Genomic DNA, 18,992 nt, shown 5'->3' with positions numbered 1-18,992 from the left:
CTACCCTTTTCTGGGAAAAGTGAATGAGCCCCTCCATGAGCTACCATCCCTCAAGGAATCACAGGGTCTTCAGGTTTTCACCTAATATCCTCACATCCTTTCCTAATGTAAGGACTTGGGAAGGTGTCCCTAACAACTGACATGAGACTACACACTACATTAAATTAAGAAATCAATGCCAGGCAGGAGAGGGTGGGTTTAAAGGCCCATTAGGCTCATCTCCTGTCAGCACTGGCCCAACTCTGGCCTGGCACCTGGCGGGTGGTGGTTTTGGAGGATGGAGCTACACCTGTCTCCACTGTTGATTTCCCCTCAAATGGATCTTTTTTCCTGAGTCCCAGAAAATGAGGAATTGTTTCTATGAACACTTTTTTAAGATTTTTTTTTTGCTGTGGACAATTTTTAAGTCTTTATTGAATTTGTTACACTATTGCTTCTGTTTTACATCTTGTTTATTTGGCTGCTAGGCATGTGGGATCTTAGCTCTCTGACCAGGGATCGGATCCACACCTGCATTGGAAGAAGTCTTAACCACTGGACTGCCAGGGAAGTCCCTGAATATCCATTTTTAAAGGTGGAAAAAAGAAAAGAAATCAGCTCATCAGACCAGCACAACCATAGCAAGTGATCCTATACTTTCACTAGGACTATCAGTAAACTGAAGGGATGTAGTCACATACAGAAAAAAAGAAATGTCACCCAAAAAAGAAATTCATCAGCCATGAACACAGAGGAAAAGGAGATTCACCAACACACATGTGAGAAGAAGGTATTCTATTAGGGACTATGCTTTTGCCCAGTGATTTGATTCACTTGGGCTTCCCTAGTGATTCAGATGGTAAGGAATCTGCCTGCGATGCAGGACACCCAGGTTCAATCCTTGGGTCAGGAAGATATCCTGGAGTAGAAAATGGCAACCCACTCCAATGTTCTCGCCTGGAGAATTCCATGGACAGAGGAGCCTGGTGGGCTATAGTCCATGGGGTTGCAAAGAGTTGGACACGACTGAGTGACTAACATATGATTAACTTGGTTGGCACCCGTTGCTCACCAACCACTTTGGTGATAATGCAGATTGTCTGGAAGGAAAAAGTAGGCTACTCAGGCCATCATGAATGTTAATTTCTAAATGAGCATTCTAGCTTTACTCATCATTGACTTCTGGGCTTTGTTGGAATGAGTCAGCATTTCAAGTCTAGCCGACTCTAGGATGCTTACAAGATCATTTCTGCACCTACAAGATTACCAACAAGATTTGGGGAAGTAATGGGTTCTCCAAGGAAAGTGCTGAGTTGTAGGGTCTCTTTTGGGAACTGGCCAGCCTCCACATCACTCTCTAAAACTTCTGCTCCCTACTTAAGCCCTGGGGCTAAACACCAATTGTTGGGTAATGTACAAGAATGATGTCTCCTTTGCTAGATGGTTATGTTGCTTCTCACTGCCAGTCTGGTTGGAAATACCCTGGGGGCCTTGTTATCCCATACAACCGAGTACTTCTGCTTCTGATAAGACAGTGCTCTCAAGAGTTTAATGTTTGTAAAACATAGAGTAAATTTATTTTAAAAAAAAATTACCAATACTTTAACAACTTCCAGCAAAAAGTTTCTGGGAAGTTTGGATTTAAGAGGAACTTCTATCCCACTCCCCACCCCTACCTAGTTTCCTGACCTAGCTCACACTAGGGGCTGTAGGCATGCTAGCAATGTGAGATTTCTTTCCAAAGCATTGTCTTGCATGGAACAGAGGTGGCAGTAGTCAAAGGAGTGGGTTGAAGTGGTTTCACTTCCAGAGTTGGCTGAAGCTAACATTTCTGTCACTGAATTAAACTACAGAAAGTTTAAAATGTGTCCAAGATCTTGATTGACTGACCTGGCTGTTTTCTAGCAACTTCTTTTCATTTCTGGACAGGTACCAGTGCCCTAAGTATTTTGCCCTGGCATCATGAGGATGCTTGTACAGAGAGCAGCCTGTTTTCATTCCTGAAGAATAGCTCATAATATTAATAGCTGCATGTGTGCATGCTCAGTCCCTCAGTCATGTCCAACTCTTTGCAACCCCATGGACTGTAGCCCACCAGGCTCCATGGTCCATAGGATTATCCTAGTAAGGATACTGGAGGGGATTGTCATTTCCTTCTCAAGGGGATCTTCCCAACCTAGGGATTGAACCTGTGTTTCCTGGTCTCCTGCATTGGCAGGTGGATTCTTTATCATCAAGACACCTGAGAAGCCCTCCTAATAGCACAGTGGTAGCAAATGTTAACCACATATTGTTGTTGTTGTTTAGCCACTAAGTCATGTCCAACTCTTACAATCCTAAGGACTGTAGCCCACCAGGCTCCTCTGTCTATGGGATTTTTCAGACAAGAATATTGGAGTGAATTGTCATTTCCTTCTCCAAGGGATCTTCCTGACCCAGGGATTGAACCTGTGTCCAGTGGTTGGCAGGTGGATTCTTTGTCACTGAGCTAGCTGGGAAGCCCATGTTAACTACACATATAGTATCTTAAATAGGATTTGGTTTGGGATGTGATTCTGACCGAATAACAAACTATCAATTGTCTCAAGGAAGGGTCTTCATTTGACAGATGACTCAAGTCAGCCTTAGTCTTCATAATGTGGCTCTGATTGTGATGCACAACACTTCTTCCCAGAGATCTTAGCTGGCTTGTTTCTTGTTTTATATTGAAAGTCAGGACCCTCCTTCTTGAATTTGCCTTCATGAGCTAGATGAAAATCTAATTCCATGGAACTTTTGAAGTTCATTGGCAAAGGCTAAATTTTATCTGCCTATTAAGTGACTGTAAGCCTTTGCATCTCTATACACAAACAATAGCATTTTCAAGAATATAATATGATATTTCCTAAGTAGGAAATTTAACATGGTCCAGAACCACTTCAATCATGGACATCTGATGTACTAAAACACATTTTTCTAGGGGCCAACATTAACTTCTAGTTAATTCTGTTTTATCAATACCTTATCAATCACTTACTTTAATGAGGAATTGGCACATACAGCAACTTTTGATCTGGGCTGGTTTGTGTTCTTTTTGCCAGTACCCTTATTCTAAATTTCAACAGTGTTTGAAAGGTCTATTATTTATCAGTGTTTCCAAAGTTGTGAGTTAGAGTGGGGTTCTCTTCCTGTCTCCATCCACTCTCCACTCCCATCAGTCACCCTAGCACTCAGTCAGAGCTCACTGTCAGGGTAATGTTAGAGGACTCTTGTTTGGTGCTATCAGTGCATATCTTATTTTTAGGAAAATGTTAACTCATTGGGGGGAAAATTGTTGACAATAACCCTATTATATTAAGTTCACAGTTGCTGCTGTCTGCAATACCATTAATGTTTAGTCTGATAATTTTCTGGGGCAAGAAAACCCTCCTGTAATGTACCTAATGTATTATGCAGAGAGGTGAAATTTTCCCCGTCTTATTAAATATTCTATTTACTTGTTCTTATTTTACTTAGCTACAAGTTTTTTTTTTTTAACTTTGATGGGAATTTATGTTTGTGAGTGATAGTACCTGTTTAATCAGATTCTAAAACAACTCTAATTTTATCATTTCAAATCTAGGACTCCATATCAGATGTTTCCTTAAGATTAAGTGGTTTTAAACTTGATTTATTTTAAAAAAACTTAGAAAGGCAGCACAAGGAATTTTTTAAGAAGTGTTTTCAAAGTACACATGATTTTCATGGGATATATAATTCTTAAAAATGAAACAACTTGCATGTTTTTCAAGTTCAAGACTTAACCAACAATGTAAGTGAACAGAAGAGTACAACATCTCTTCTTTGACAAGTAGATTTTAAAAATTTATTTTTGACTTTTGGTTCAGTTTAGAACTTGATTAACATCTTTTGGCCAGCATTCCTGGGAGCAAGTAAATTCTGCTACAACTAAGAAAATTAGCTTATGCTTTAAATTTCAGAATTTTGACTTTCTTTAGGTCCTGAGTTTTCAGACCCAATGTGTCAGTCATTTGTTTGCCTTGCTATATCCATTCTCAAAAAGAACATGTAGGGGGGAGTTGGAAATGGTTAAAATGGACTCCATTTGATTGGTGTGTCAGAAGCCTCAGAAGTCAAGTTCAGATCCCAGTGGAAGGCTGTAGAGGGGCTTGAGACAGAACCTCTTAGCCCAGATCTCTGTATTGCTGGTCTGGCTTCTGTGACAGGCACGCTGTTTCCCCTTGCACAAGCTTCTGGCAGGCAAACCAGTGTTTCTCATATGACACAATGGTATCCCTAAACTTAGAACTAGGCGGGGGGAAAGCAATTTTTAGCATTTTTGATTTGGGGAGCTCTTATTGAATAGTGTTAGGCATGATCAATTTGAATGATAAAATTTTCTACATGAGAGGAGTAGATGCAGTTTATCCTAGTCTAGAACTTAATCCCTATGTCATTGGCAACTTTAGAAAACTTGAGAAAACAAGCTTCAGAAAACTAGGCAGACTGGCTAGGCAGTATCTACCTGGCAGCATCTCTTCCAAAGGCTTCCTCCGGCACCGGAAGTCGGTTCCAGCTCTCTGCTGCTCCGGGCACGTGTGTGATGTCCTGGGTTCTGCCCCACCCAATCCTTGCTGTTTTGCTTCTGATCATTCTTCCACGTAGCACCATCTGTAAAGCCCAGAAGCTGTGTACCCAGCTTCTTCAACACCTTCACAAACTAATTTTAAATGATTGTATAGTTGGCACTGGGTATCCACGGATTCAGTTTTTGCGGGTTTGTTGAATCCACGAATGCAGAACCCTTGAATAAGGAGGACTGAATTTACTGCACTATTTGAATAAGGGATTTGAGCATATACAGATTTTGGTATCCTCGTGGGCCGTGGAACCAATCAGATACCAGGAAACATGACCCATGAAATGCAATAAGGCTTGCTACCCTTTGCTTTGGGGCCAACGCTCTCAGAAAGCGGAGCTGTCTTTTCAAAGCAGGAAACTAGGCGCCATCAGAGACAGTTTTTGAGGTCCCGTTGCTTTCCATTCTGGCTTCTGGTTGCTAGTGGCAGCCCCACATCCTCTTAAGCCGCAGGCAGTGGAGGAACTGCCAGACGTTTCAACTAGTTCAGACTGGGTCTGAATTCCCCCAGGAAGTACAGCACTCTGTGTGTGTGTGTGTGTGTGTGTGTGTGTGTGCGCGCGCGCGCGCGAGTCTCTGTGTGTATTATCACCCATCAATCAATATGCCTGAAAGACCTAGGTCCTGGAAAAAACCCTGAAGAGAAGTATGTGGTGTATTTTTTGGGAACTTGGAGAGAGTAATACTCTGCTGCTGCTGCTGCTGCTAAGTCGCTTCAGTCGTGTCCGACTCTGCGACCCCATAGACGGCAGCCCACCAGGTTCCTCGGACCTGGGATTCTCCAGGCAAGAAGGCTGAAGTGGGTTGCCATTTCCTTCTCCAATGCATGAAAGTGAAAAGTGAAAGTGAAGTCGCTCAGTCGTGTCCCACTCTTCGTGACCCCAGGGACTGTATCCTGCCAAGCTCCTCCGTCCATGGGATTTTCCAGGCAAGAGTACTGGAGTGGGGTGCCATTTGCAGTAGCAGGCATTTAATGCAGAGAACTGAGAAAGCTGTAGCTTTCCTTACTGTTGACTGAATTTTTGTGTTGTAAATACTTCTATGGTAAAGGTTCTGTCTGCTGGAAAATAATCACTTTGAAAAGTAAGTGAGAGCAAAGTGTGTGTGTGTGTGTGTGTGTGGTGGGGGGAGGGTTGTGCTTCCTTTAGGGTAGAGTTGGGGGGGGGTCAAGAAAATGGACTGTCCACCCTCTGTCACCTATCCACCCCCCTCAAACAGAACCACACATCCTTGTAAAAGTGTCCACCTCTCCTATACCACTGTCAACATTCTTGGTTCCCAAGAGTCCAAAGTTACATAATGTATTGTTCATACTCACAGTTTAATATCTCTCATGATTGTTATGATTATGATGTATTCTATTTGTAATAAAATCCACACTTGTTAAACTCCATGACTTTTGACAAATAGAGATGCCCAGTTACTGCCATATCAAGATACAGATCATTTCTATCACCTTGAAGAATTTCCTGGGACTTCCCTGGTGGTGCAGCGGATAAGAATCAGGTTGCCAATGTAGGAGACACAGGTTCGATCCCTGGCGCGGCCAGATTCCACATGCCGTGGAGCAACTCAGCCCAAGTGCCACAACTACTGAGCCTGCATGCTGCAGCTACTGAAGCCCACGTGCCTAGAGCCTGTGCTCTGAAACAGAAGCCACAGCAATGAGAAGACTGTGCACTGCAATGAAAAAGAGCCCCCATTTGCTGCAATTGGAGAAAGCCCATGCAAAAGCAGCAAAGACCCTGTGCAGCCAAAAAAAAAAAGAAGTACATTTAAAAAAAATCTAAAAAGCAAAATCTTTCCTCTTTCATAGTCAATCTCTCTATCTCACTCCAGGCCCCAGAAAACCAGTGATTTACTTTCAGTCAATATAGATTGCTCCCCTGATAGCTCAGTTGGTAAAGAATTCACCTGTAATGCAGGAGACCCTGATGTGATTCCTGGTTTGGGGAGATCCCCTGGAGAAGGGATAGGCTACCCACTCCAGTATTTTTGGGCTTCCCTTGTGGCCCAGCTGGTAAAGAATCTGCCTGCAACGCAGGAGACCTGGGTTCGATCCGTGGATTGAGAAGATCACCTGGAGGAGATCAGATTTGCCTATTTACACTTTTCAATAACTAGAATTATATGGGGTATGTATCTTTTTGGGAGTTTCCCATGTGGCTCGGTGGTAAAGAATCTACCTGCCAATGCAGGAGACACAGGAAACACAAGTTCAATCCCTGGGTTGGGAAGATCCCCTGGAAAAGGAAATGTTAACCCACTCCAGTATTCTTGCCTGGAAAATTCCATAAACAGAAGAGCCTGGTGGACTACAGTCCACAGGGTCGCACTATCAGACATGATTTAGTGACCCTGCTCGCATTTTTATGTGTCTTATTTATTTTTTTACATTGCATAATGCTTTCAAAATGTCAAAGATCTGTATTGCTGCATATATTAGTAGTTCATTCCTTTTTACTGCAAAGTAATATTTCATTAAAATAGACTTACCACAGTGTATCTGTTCATTCACCTCTTGATGAACATTTATGTTATTTTCAGTTTGGAGTTATTACTAATAAGGCTTATATAAGTATTGGGCTTCCTAGGTGTCACTACTGGTAAAGAATCTGCCTGCCAATACAAGAGATGCAAGAGACACAAGAGATGCAAGAGACACAAGAGATGCAAGAGATGTGGATTCAATCCCTGGGTCAGGAAGATCCCTTGAAGTAGGAAATGGCATCTCACTCCAGTGTTCTTGCCTGAAAAGTTACGCGGACAGTGATCCTGGCGGTCTACAGTTCATGGGGCCACACATAGTCAGACGTGACCAAGCACACACACACACAACAACATATGAGCATTAGTCTATTGGTCTCTGGATAGATATATTTTCATTTCCTTTAGATAAATGTGTAGGGATAATATTGCTGGGTCATTTGATTTCATTGATTTTTTTCTGTTTATGAATTGTATTGTATTAATTTTTCCTGTTTATAATTTCTTTCCTTTTAATTACTTTGTGTTCAATTTGCTCTTCTTTTTCTAGCTTTTGAGGTCAAAATTTAGACAATTGCATTTGAGAATTTTCTCTCTTCCTCCGGTTTTATTGAGATATTGACAGGTAACATCATAAGTTTAAAATATATAATATAATGTGATAATTGACTGACTACATGTGTATATTGCAAGAATTTTCTTATTTTCTAATGTAAACATGTGTGTTTTAGTTGCTCAGTCTTATCTGACTGCTTGCGACCCCATGGACCATAGCCCACCAGGCTCCTCTGTCCATTAGAATTCTCCAGGCAGGAATACTGGAGTGGATTACCATTCCTTCTCCAGTGGATCTTTCCAACCCAGGGATTAAACTCAGGTCTCCTGCATTGCAGGCAGATTCTTTATTGTCTGAGTCACCAGGGACCTGATGTCAGTGTATACAACTACAAATTTTCCTTTAAATATCACTTCGACTTCACAAATTTTGATATACAGGCAGTTTTTGCTTTACATAATAGTGAAATAATAAAAATGACCAAAATGATCTTAATAATCTTGCAAAGTGATCTTAATAATCAATGGAAAAATGACAACTGTTCTGTGACTTTGAAAGTTTTTGTTATCACATTAAAAACTCTGTGATAAATATATAGGAAAAAATTTAAATTAGTTTTATTTAGCATACTTTAATTAAAAACACTTTAATGTTTCTAATGAAACACTTTGTGAATTAAACTGTTTGAATTCTTTGTAAAAGCTTAGGCAATAGATACAGAATTTCAGTCTGGGAAAATTTTAAAAAGTTCTGCAGATGGATGGTGGTGATGATTGCATAAGAATGTGAATGTACTTGATGTCATTGTACTACACACATTGTACTACACATGTTAGAATGGTAAATTCCATATTATGTATATGTAAGCACACATATTCAAGCTGGATTTAGAAAAAGCAGAGAAACCAGAGATCAAGTTGCCAACATCTGTTGGATCATAGAAAAAGCAAGAGAATTCCAGAAAATCATCTACTTCTGCCTCATTGACTATGCTAAAGCCTTTGACTGTGTGGATCACAACCAACTGTGGAAAATACTTAAAGAGATGGGAATACCAGACCACCTCACCTGCCTCCTGAGAAATCTGTATGCAGGTCAAGAAGCAACAGTTAGAACTGGATATGGAACAACAGACTGGCTCCAAATTGGGAAAGAAGTACATCAAGGCTGTATATGTCACCTGGTTTATTTAACTTCTATGCAGAGTACCTCATGTGAAATGCTGGCCTGGATGAAGCACAAGCTGGAATCAAGATTGCAGGGAGAAATATCCATAACCTCAGATATACAGATGACATCACCCTTATAGCAGAAAGCGATGAGAAACTGAAGAGCCTCTTGATGAAAGTGAAAGAGGAGAGTGAAAAAGTTGTCTTAAAACTTAACATTCAAAAAACTAGGATTATGGCATACGGTTCCATCATTTCATGGTAAATAGATGGGGAAACAATGGAAACAGTAACATAGTTTTTTTGGACTCCAAAATCACTGCAGATGGTGACTGCAGCCATGAAATTAAAAGATGCTTGCTCCTTGGAAGAAAAGTTATGACCAACCTAGACAGCATATTAAAAAGCAGAGATATTACTTTACTGACAAAGGTCCATATTGTCAAAGCTATGGTTTTTTCAGTAGTCATGTATGGATGTCATAAAGAAAGTTGAGCACTGAAAAACTGATGCTCTTGAACTGTGGTGTTGGAGAAGACTCTTGAGAGTCCCTTGGACAGCAAGAAGATCAAACCTATCAATTCTAAAGGAAATTAGTCCTGAATATTCATCGGAAAGACCAATGCTGAAGCTGAAATTCCAATACTTTGGCCACCTGATGTGAAAAGCTGACTCACTGGAAAAGACCCTGATGCTGGGAAAGATTGAAGGCAGGAGGAGAAGGGGATGACAGAGGATGAGATGGTTGGATGGCATCATTGACCTGATGGACATGAATTTGAGCACGCTTCGGGTGTTGGTGATGGACAGGGAAGCCTGGTGTGCTGCAGTCCATCGGGTGGCAAAGAGTTGAACACAACTGTGCGGCTGAACTGAACTGAAGCACAATTGAAAAAAGAAATAATCAGGAACAGTTTGAACAGTGCTGCTGCCTCTTCACTGCATAGGTTGTGATATGGAGTGAGTGAGCACTTTTTCTATGCCTCTGTGAATTGATATACATAGAATTTTCTAAGTTTGAATCAACTTCTCACTGTTTACCCTTTATACATTCAATGGTATGAAGTATCTGAGAGTTCCTTCAATGTTACATTTTTGCCAGTATCACTTCCTCATTTATGTCACCATCACCACATTCCTCTGATTACAAATCTAGAGTCTTTCAAAAAACAGCAATGGTAACATTCCCACAGTAGATATTTCTTCAGTAATTCCAGTTGGATTCAGTTCAAATTATGCTTCCAAGATGATCACTCTTAATGTTTCTGATACACTTCCATGTTTGTTAGCCAGTTCCTTCTTTGGTTCACCCATTTCTGTAAAATGTCATGTGGTTTATTACTGGCAGACAAGAAGGAAACAGCTTTACTATGTGTGTGTGAATTGAATAATAGATGCACAGTGATGAATCACCAACAGATTTTGGAAGAAGTGATGTGATCAGTCACTCATCATGATGCTCATTTGTTATTTGTATAGTGATTTATGGACTGATGAGTTCACATTAAAGTGTATACTTTATAGGGTTACTTGCATTTAGTATTTTGTGATATTGAAATGTGGTAACTGAACTTTGAACCATGTTGATGGGGGACTGTTATTAATGTTTATAATGTTATTAATGGTAACTGTTATAAAGGTGTTATTAATGGTAACTGAAATCTGTGCATATTAGAACCTGTGCAAAGCAAGGATTGCTTGTATTGTGTTTTCTTTCTTTGTGATTTCTTTTTTACCTATCAGTTATTCAAAATGTGCTTAATTTCCAAATATTTGGAAATTTTCCTGATATCATTTTATTATCATGTTGTATTTTAACTTGATTTTGAGCAGAGAACATATTCTATATGATTTAAGTCCTTTTCAACGTGGTAAGATTTGTTGTATGGTCTAGAATATGGTATATATTGGCTAATGTTCTACACGCACTTGAAAAGACTGTGTATCCTGCCATTACTGAGTGCAGCACTCTATTAGGTCAAATTGGCTGATCATGTTGTTAGGTTCCCCAGGTCTTTACCAATTTTCTGTTGAGTTTTTAAATCAAGTAGTGAGAGAGAAGTATCTTCAACTATAATTGTGGATTTGAATATTTCTCTCCTCAGTTTATGTTTTAACTTTTTTACACAGTTTGAAGAGCTAATATTAAAAATATGTATATTTAAGATTTTTATGTCCTCTTGATGTATTGAACTTTTTTGTTGTTAATGGAATGAGCTTTTCAAAATTTTTTTTTTATTGGAGTATAGTTGATTTACAATATTGTGTTAATTTCAGGTGTTCAGCAAAGTGATCCAATTATACACAAACCTATAACTACTCTTTTCTTACATTCTTTCCCCATTTAGGCCATTACAGAGTATTGAGTAGAGCTCCCTGTACTATACAGTAGGTTCTTATTAGTTATCTAGGTCATGTATAGTAGAATCTCCCAATTTATCCCTTCCTCTATCCCCTGCTTACTATATAAGTTTGTTTTCTACATCTGTGACTCTACTTCTGTTTTTGAAGTGACCTTCTTGATCTCAACAGTATTCCTGAAGTCCATTTGTCTGACATTAATATAGCTATTCTAGCTTTCTTCTGATTGGTATTGATATATTATAATTTTTTCTATCCTTTTACTTTTAATCTACCCTTGTATTTATGCATGTATGCATGTTAAGTTGCTTTAGTCGTGTCTCTTTGTGACCCTATGGTTCTTAGCCCACCAGGCTCCTCTGTCCCTGGGATTCTCCAGGCAAGAATACCGGACTGGGTTGCCATGCTGTCCTCCAGAGGGTCTTCCTGACTCAGGGATCGAACCCTCATCTCTTATTTCTCCTGCACTGGCAGGCGGGTCCTTTACCACAGCACCACCTGGGAAGTCCATCCTTGTCTTCATGTTTAAGAGTATTTTCCAGAGTAGCTTATACTAGGTCTTATTTTTCATCCAGTCTGGCATTCTCTGCCTTTTAGTTGAAGTATATTCAAATATGAAATCCAAATGTCAAATGGAGGCTATTTATATTTAGTGTAATTATTGAAAGACTCACTGTGTTTATATCCTTCTTTAAATATGGGAATGTATTTAAATCCTTGGATGTTGGCTCTTGCCTATTGGGCCAGTGGTTAAGACTCCACCTTCCAATGCAGGGGGTGTGAGTTTAGTCCCTTGTTGGAGAGCTAAGATTCCGCATGGTTTGTGACCAAAAAACCAAAACATAAAACAGAAGCAGTATTGCAACAAATTCAATAAAGACTTTAAAAATGGTCCACGTCAAAAAAGAAATCTTAAAAAAATCCTTATATGCAAATTCCATCACCCATGCTGGCTTTATGTCTACTGACTGGTTTCCCTCTTGGTTATAGGACTTATTGCTTTATTTTGCAAATCTAGTAATTTTTCACTGAATGCCATATGTTATGAATTATGCTCTTGACTGTTTGGATTTTGTTATCTTCCTTTCAGTTCAGTTCAGTTGCTCAGTCGTGTCTGACTCTTTGTGACCCCATGAATCGCAGCATGCCAGGCCTCCCTGTCCATCACCAACTCCCGGAGTTCATTCAAACTCATGTCCATTGAGTCGGTGATGCCATCCAGCCATCTCATCCTGTTATTTAACAGGCAATTACATTACTTGCCATCAGCTTGATTTTTGAGACTACATTTTCAGCTTTGTTATGAAGGGTCTAAATGAATTTTTACTCTAGAACTAATTTAACCTTATTACTAAGGCATGATCCTTCTGTGGTCTCCACTGAATGCATGGGGTATTCAGTGAGGCCTTTTCACTCTTGCTGGTAGGTGCTCAAATTTCTCCCAGATTTGTATGAGCTCAGGAGACTGTTCAGCTATCTTTTGTCTGTTTAATTCTCAGTCCCAGCCACAGAACCAAAGAGAGTAAAGAAAAAGTCTTTCCTTCTCTGTGGCACTCAGCCCAAAACTAGATATTTTTTCATCCAAATTCACATACTTTTTATTTCAGTCATTGCCCAGATCCAATATAATTTGGTGAGGAGTAAATACACTTAGAGAATCTTTCTGTACTCCCTCTTTACTCTTTTCTAAGTTTCTGGGAGAGAGACAGGGATCAGTTCTATGATTATCTCCTCTGTTTCCATTAATCCTAGTACAAGGGAGCTCTTCAAAGGCTGGGGAAAAAAATCTCATTGATCCTTATATTCCCAGAACTGAGCACAATGTCTGTCAGATAGTAGGTGCTCAATACACACTAGATGGATTAAAAAATATCCAAACACTCATGGCCAAACCACAGGTGAAAAGAGGCAAGGAATTGGTGTCTGATTGAAAAGTCTGATATCTTCCTCTAGAAACGTGTCCCCAGGGCCTCAGACTCTTCCATAGGGGACCCTGCATTGAGTCCAGTGCAAACTCCTTGCTCTTCATTATTCCATTGCTAGGCATCAGCACCTTATCACAGATGAATTCAGCTGAGTGAGGGCAGGGAGTGAGATTCTAGAGGAAGAAAATAAAATAGCAGCTCCAAGGGGTGTTATAGGAAAGGCTGTTCCCCTAGAATAACCAGGATGCTGCTTCTTACGGAGATTCAAGGCAGTGTAAGGAGACCAAGGATGTTGCTGAGGAGTGTGGAACATGGATGTTTCATGGATGTGAGACCAGTACATTTATACATGACCCCCACACTTAAAGGGCCCATGCTTGGTTTAATCTGTTGTCACTGTCTTGAAATTCTTAATAATTTTTGAATAAAGGACCTGCATTTTTATTTTGCATGGAGCCCCCAGATTATTCATCTGGTCCTGGTTAGAAGGAGAAACAAATGGAAATAAAGGACACAGAAAAAGAGTCACAAGAAGTGTTATTCCATCCTCATGGTTTTGTACAAGGTCCTAGGTCAAGCCATAAGCCAGCAGCATGGCCAGGAGGACCAGGGCAACAGAGAAACCTGAGTGGCCACCAACTAATGTTTAGTGACTCCTACTGAAAGGCAGGCTTCCGAGACATCAGGATGCAGGGCCCTTGGGAGCCTCTCACCTGCTTCATTTACCAGAGTTCACAGCCTCTTTTTCTGTTGTGGTCCATCACTAATGCCATCTGGATTGTGTCACCAATGGCCCAGGCTGCATTTCTTTGAAATTGATGACCAAGAGTTGGATGTCCTTTGCTAATATCATGTCACTGACATTAGTGATATTCCAGGAGGTAGCCAGACAAAAGGGTCATCATAGCTCTGCTGTCCGCTAAGAAACATTGGCAGGAGAGATGATGGAGATCATATAATACATTAATCATAAAATTGGACATCTTCATCTTTCTTTTTTTTTTGTTTTAATTTTTGGTAATAATCAGTGGTTGCAGCCTGCTAGGAAACAGTTAAAATCATTAATATCAGATCTGAGAACCTGTAAAATACACTCATGGTTGACATACTATGGTTAGGAGTGTCCCCCAATCCCTTTCATGTGATTTGAAACAAAAGATGACAATCTGCTTTATCTAATACATTTCCTCTGTGAATTCATCATTAGCATTGTCATCTTCCTTTTCAGATAAGAATTCTTCAAGTACAACTAATCAAACATGTAAGGCTTTACATGTTTTTTTCAGTATAAACTGGAGTGAAGATGGATGGAACACTTTGTTCTTCATCTGTAACTAGAATAAGACAAAAATGACAAGCATTGCATAAAGAAAAGTCCCCTTTTTGTCATTTTCATGGACGTCTTTCAGTTCAGTTCAATCGCTCAGTCGTGTCCCACTCTGCGACCCCATGGATTGCAGCATGCCAGGATTCCCTGTCCATCACCAACTCCCAGCTTGCTTAAACTCATGTCCATCTAGTTGCTGATGCCATCCAACCATCTCATCCTCTGTTGTACTCTTCTCTTCCTGCCTTCAATCTTTTTCAGCATCAGGGTCTTTTCCAGTGAATCAGTTCTTCAAATCAGATGGCCAAAGTATTGGAGTTTCAGGTTCAGCATCAGTCCTTCCAATGAATATTCAGGACTGATTTCCCTTGGGATTGACTGGTTTGATCTCCTTGCAGTCCAAGGCACTCTCAAGAGTCTCTCCCACACCGCAGTTCAAAAGCATTATAAGTATTTAATATATTTGGCTCTGGGCTAGACTTAAGGAAAATCCAGAGATAGTCCTTGTCCTCAGGGAAGTAATAGAATATTTGGAACATGTGGGGGAACACACAAATACCTCCTTACTGCTGAAGAGGGGCCATTAATTGCAGATATAGAATTCCCATGAGTGGTGGTACAGAAATCAGTTATGCTACAGATACTACATTCAAGATCAGATGAGCTTTTATTTTCCATTTCAAGAAGCAGGACAGAGACTGTGTTTTGAAGGTCTGCCACTCCTCAAATTAAATGGCAGGACTTTTCCAGAGTAACATAAGTGAGAACACAGCACTGGTGGCCAAAGGGAGCTCCTATTCATTGTTTACTGTGCTATGTCCATGGCAAACATTCTCTCATTTAGTCAGTACTAGACTCTTCATATGGCTGGCACTGGATAAATATTTGTCTAATGATAGAGGATATGAATTTAAATCTTGTGCTCCCCAAAAGAAATTTTGTTTGGACTCTTTTAGTTCTGTGGAAATCAATAAGTAAGTGTCACCAGGATAAAAGATATCTCCTTTTATCTCTCTTTTCCAATTACCATCTCCCTGTTCTCCTCTTCTCTGAGATGGGAAGAGAGAGGAGGCAGGTTTCATCTTGCATCAACCTGCAAGGTTGATCTCCTTAGTCTGGTTGGAGCTGACTCTTCAGTGTCCCGATAGGTAACTAGGAACATCTACGCTTAGAGGCTACACTATTTGCTCTCTCTCACCACAATAGGGTAGTCTTTAGCTTTGGCCTAAATAATACAGTAAAAATAAGGTCTCACCACTTCCTAGAATAGGCCATTCAACTTTAGAAGCAAACATTTTAAGCAATTATTCTATGTGTTGAATTAAATATTTGTCTTATTAATTCTTACTGCTGCCTTTGAACTTCCAGAGGGCATTCTATTTCCTTTATATCTCCAGCCCTCAGCACTGGCCTGACAAAGAACAATGTTTGTGGAACAATGGAAAGCTAGAATGGGGTCAAGATTATGAACAAACTGGGGTGTTGAGCCAATTCTAAGGGAGGTTGATAAATTTGGGTTTGATAAGATAACCAACTCCAGCTATAAACAAGAAACTAGGAAAATCCAATAGCCATTCAGGAATGAGAAGAAAGTGACAAAACTTAGGAAGAGATGAGATCATTCATGACAAGTGTATAGTGAAAGAAGAGAAAAAAATCACCACAGGACTTGGTGTCCCTCAACATGACCCATGGAAACTTCTAGTTGCAGTGTGTGTTTTCTGTGGCTCATGGGAATGTAGAGCGCTCCGTCGGGTACATCATTTATTCACTGTCCTCTGCCAGTGTTGCTCTGTAGCTCCTTCTCCACGGTGATGTGGCTGTATCCCAAATGTGCTATTAGTCCAGAATGATCTCAGCCTTTCCATACCCATACAGGTATTTCTGCCGTTAAATTGTTGGCTTGTAAGTCTGAACCTTCTACCACTTCTCTCTGCTTCTCTTCTCCCTCCCATCATCCACCAAGACCCAATGGCAGACATTCTTGCTGTCTGTTGAAACCTTTCCCTGCATTGGGCCCTTCGGAAGGGGGACTCACTGTGGTGCTTCCCCACATAGCTGTGTGGGAAAGGAAAATTTTAAATCTATGAATATAATAGCTTTAAAACATTATCACTATTATATAGGGTACTGGAGTTCTTGAAAGTAGGAGCCATCACTGGAAGACAGAGCCAAGGGAAGAGAAACTATGAAAACCACAAAATAGTTGAGGAGGTTGCTTAAACAAGGACAGCTGAGACACCCTCTGGGACACCCTTGTAAGCTTGAAGAATGCATTATCTTTATAAAGACTCTTTCATAGAAAGCAATCATTCTGTATCACCAACAAAAAAGTATTACCTTATTTTGGAATTTCATGCCTCTAAAAACCCATACTGGCCCTTAAGGATAGCTGCGTTTTAAAAAATGTGCTCTTAAACCAGATATGTAATAGTAGGTTTAGGAAATTTGCTAAGAATAAACATTAGCTCACTAGTCTGTAAAAGTCAGTTTCTATTTTCTCCTCACTAATTAAAGGATATTTTGCTATTTCATTTTCTTGAAATTTTTGATTGCCTGTAATACCAGAAAATGAAAGAGAGTGATTCTGATATTACATGGACTCTCAAGGGGTAAATAATATTCTCCAAAGTATGACTTTCCATCAAATTCTGAGGACTCATGTGAAGTATGAATTCAAATGCAGTGTCTTGAGCAGACCTTAGGTTTTCTCGAAGGTGTCTTTTCCTTTCCCTCTCAAAGGATAGGAGGATAGAAGTTTGGGTCTCCAGATAGCAGCTAAGACAGGGCTTCCTGAGATAATTCTGTCAAAATGTGCAGGTTAAACAGCTCCTTATAGGAAATCACAGTAAAAAGTGGTGGTGAAAATGAGATCATCAAATTGAAAGAGTAAAGGATTCTTCAATGTAGCTTAATCAGTATGAACCCAGATATAATTTCCTGTGAATTACATGTCCTTATAAAATAAACATTTATGCACACACATACATGCTTAGTCATCCTGGAAATAAATGCTTGGCTCTTTCTTCATGTTTAACATTTGTGTTGGACTCATTCTCAGAGGAAGTCAGTGGCTTAGGGTCTTACCAGTAGGGGTAAAGAGGGAGACTCAAGAGTGCGAGTTTCTCAGAAGCTTAGGATGTTCTAACCAGTTCAGTCCTTGTCCTACAAAATAGATACAAATTCATATCTTTATTGACCATATTCACATATGTTCACACGTGGAGTTGTGTGTTAAACCTACCTATGTCCACCTTTCTACAGCAGTTCAGAACTACAGTTCTTCTGGATGACTGGTTCACTGTAGGGAAGGAGGGAAAAAACCTTGTTCTCCATCCTTCTAAGTTTTCTGACTGGGGCCTTACACATTAGACTGACGAAAGGTATATCAACAAGAGGAAAACAGAGTTCATTAATGCCTGCATGGCACATACACTTAGCAGGACTTAGTGATGAGTAACTCAAAGGGGTGGCTAAAACTGGGACTTATGTAATATCTTGACAAAGATCAACAACTTTGTAAAGAAGTGATAAAAAGGGGGTTTTGACTTCCAGGGGTGGCAGACCGTGAGAAAGTAGATGTGTGGGGGAAACTAGTGAGAGATAAGGCTTGTTTTAGTAAGATTGGTTATGTAGATCCCTCTGGTGGCGTCTCTGGGCTGACATGAGTCTAGAGTTGTCTCCTGTGATTAAGAGTCATCCTGCCTTTCCTGGTAGAGAGGAGGATGCCAGAGAAGTCTCCTTGCCTCTGCTTCTTCTCACTTGCCTTTGGCCCAGAATAACCCTTACGCAAAAGTCGTAGACTTGAGGTTGGGATAGTCCGATTTCCTGCCCCAACCCAGGAAAAGCTGACAACAGTAACTACAGCTCTGTTTTGCTCTGGTTCTCACATGAGGCACAAGATTTCCAATTTGAAAAGGGATAAAAAATGTTGCCTTGATGAGTGTTGCAATAATGATGGGAAATCTTGTGGTCTAGTAGACTATATGTGGTCTAGCAGACTAGCATTTATTGAGTATTTCCCATGTTCCAAGGCCTGGGCTAAGGACTTTACACACATTTAACAAAATTAAATGTGTCATTTAATTTTCATAATAACGCCCTGAAGGAGGTACACTTCTTATTGTTTTAACAGATGAAACCCTTGGAGTAGAAATACATTTACTTGTCCAAGGTCTAGAATTAGGAGTGATTCTAGGGTTGGAACCTGAACAGTCCCTTTATTAAATGAAGAAGTGAAGTCGCTCAGTCGTGTCTGACTCTTTGCCACCCCATGGACTGTAGCCCACCAGGCTTCTTGGTCCATGGGATTTTCCAGGCATGAATACTGGAGTGGGTTGCTATTTCCTTCTCCAGGGGATCTTCCCGACCCAGGGATCGAACCCCGGTCTCCTGCATTGTAGGCAGACACTTTACCATCTGAGCTACCAGAGAAGCCAGCTAAGTTAAATGAAGCCCCCTAAGTTACACTATGTTGTAGGCACCACCACGGCCCAGCTTTCACATACCAGGTAGGTAAAGAGGGACTGTATCCAGCCCCACAGAGAGCACACTACTGAGCTCAGGTACC

The sequence above is a fragment of the Bos grunniens genome, chromosome 9 (genome assembly GCF_055505025.1).
Source record: "Bos grunniens cultivar Pamir isolate PY7600 chromosome 9, Bosgru_T2T1.0, whole genome shotgun sequence".
In the NCBI taxonomy this organism is placed as follows: Eukaryota; Metazoa; Chordata; class Mammalia; order Artiodactyla; family Bovidae; genus Bos; species Bos grunniens.
Note: the sequence above shows the minus strand (reverse complement) of the source record.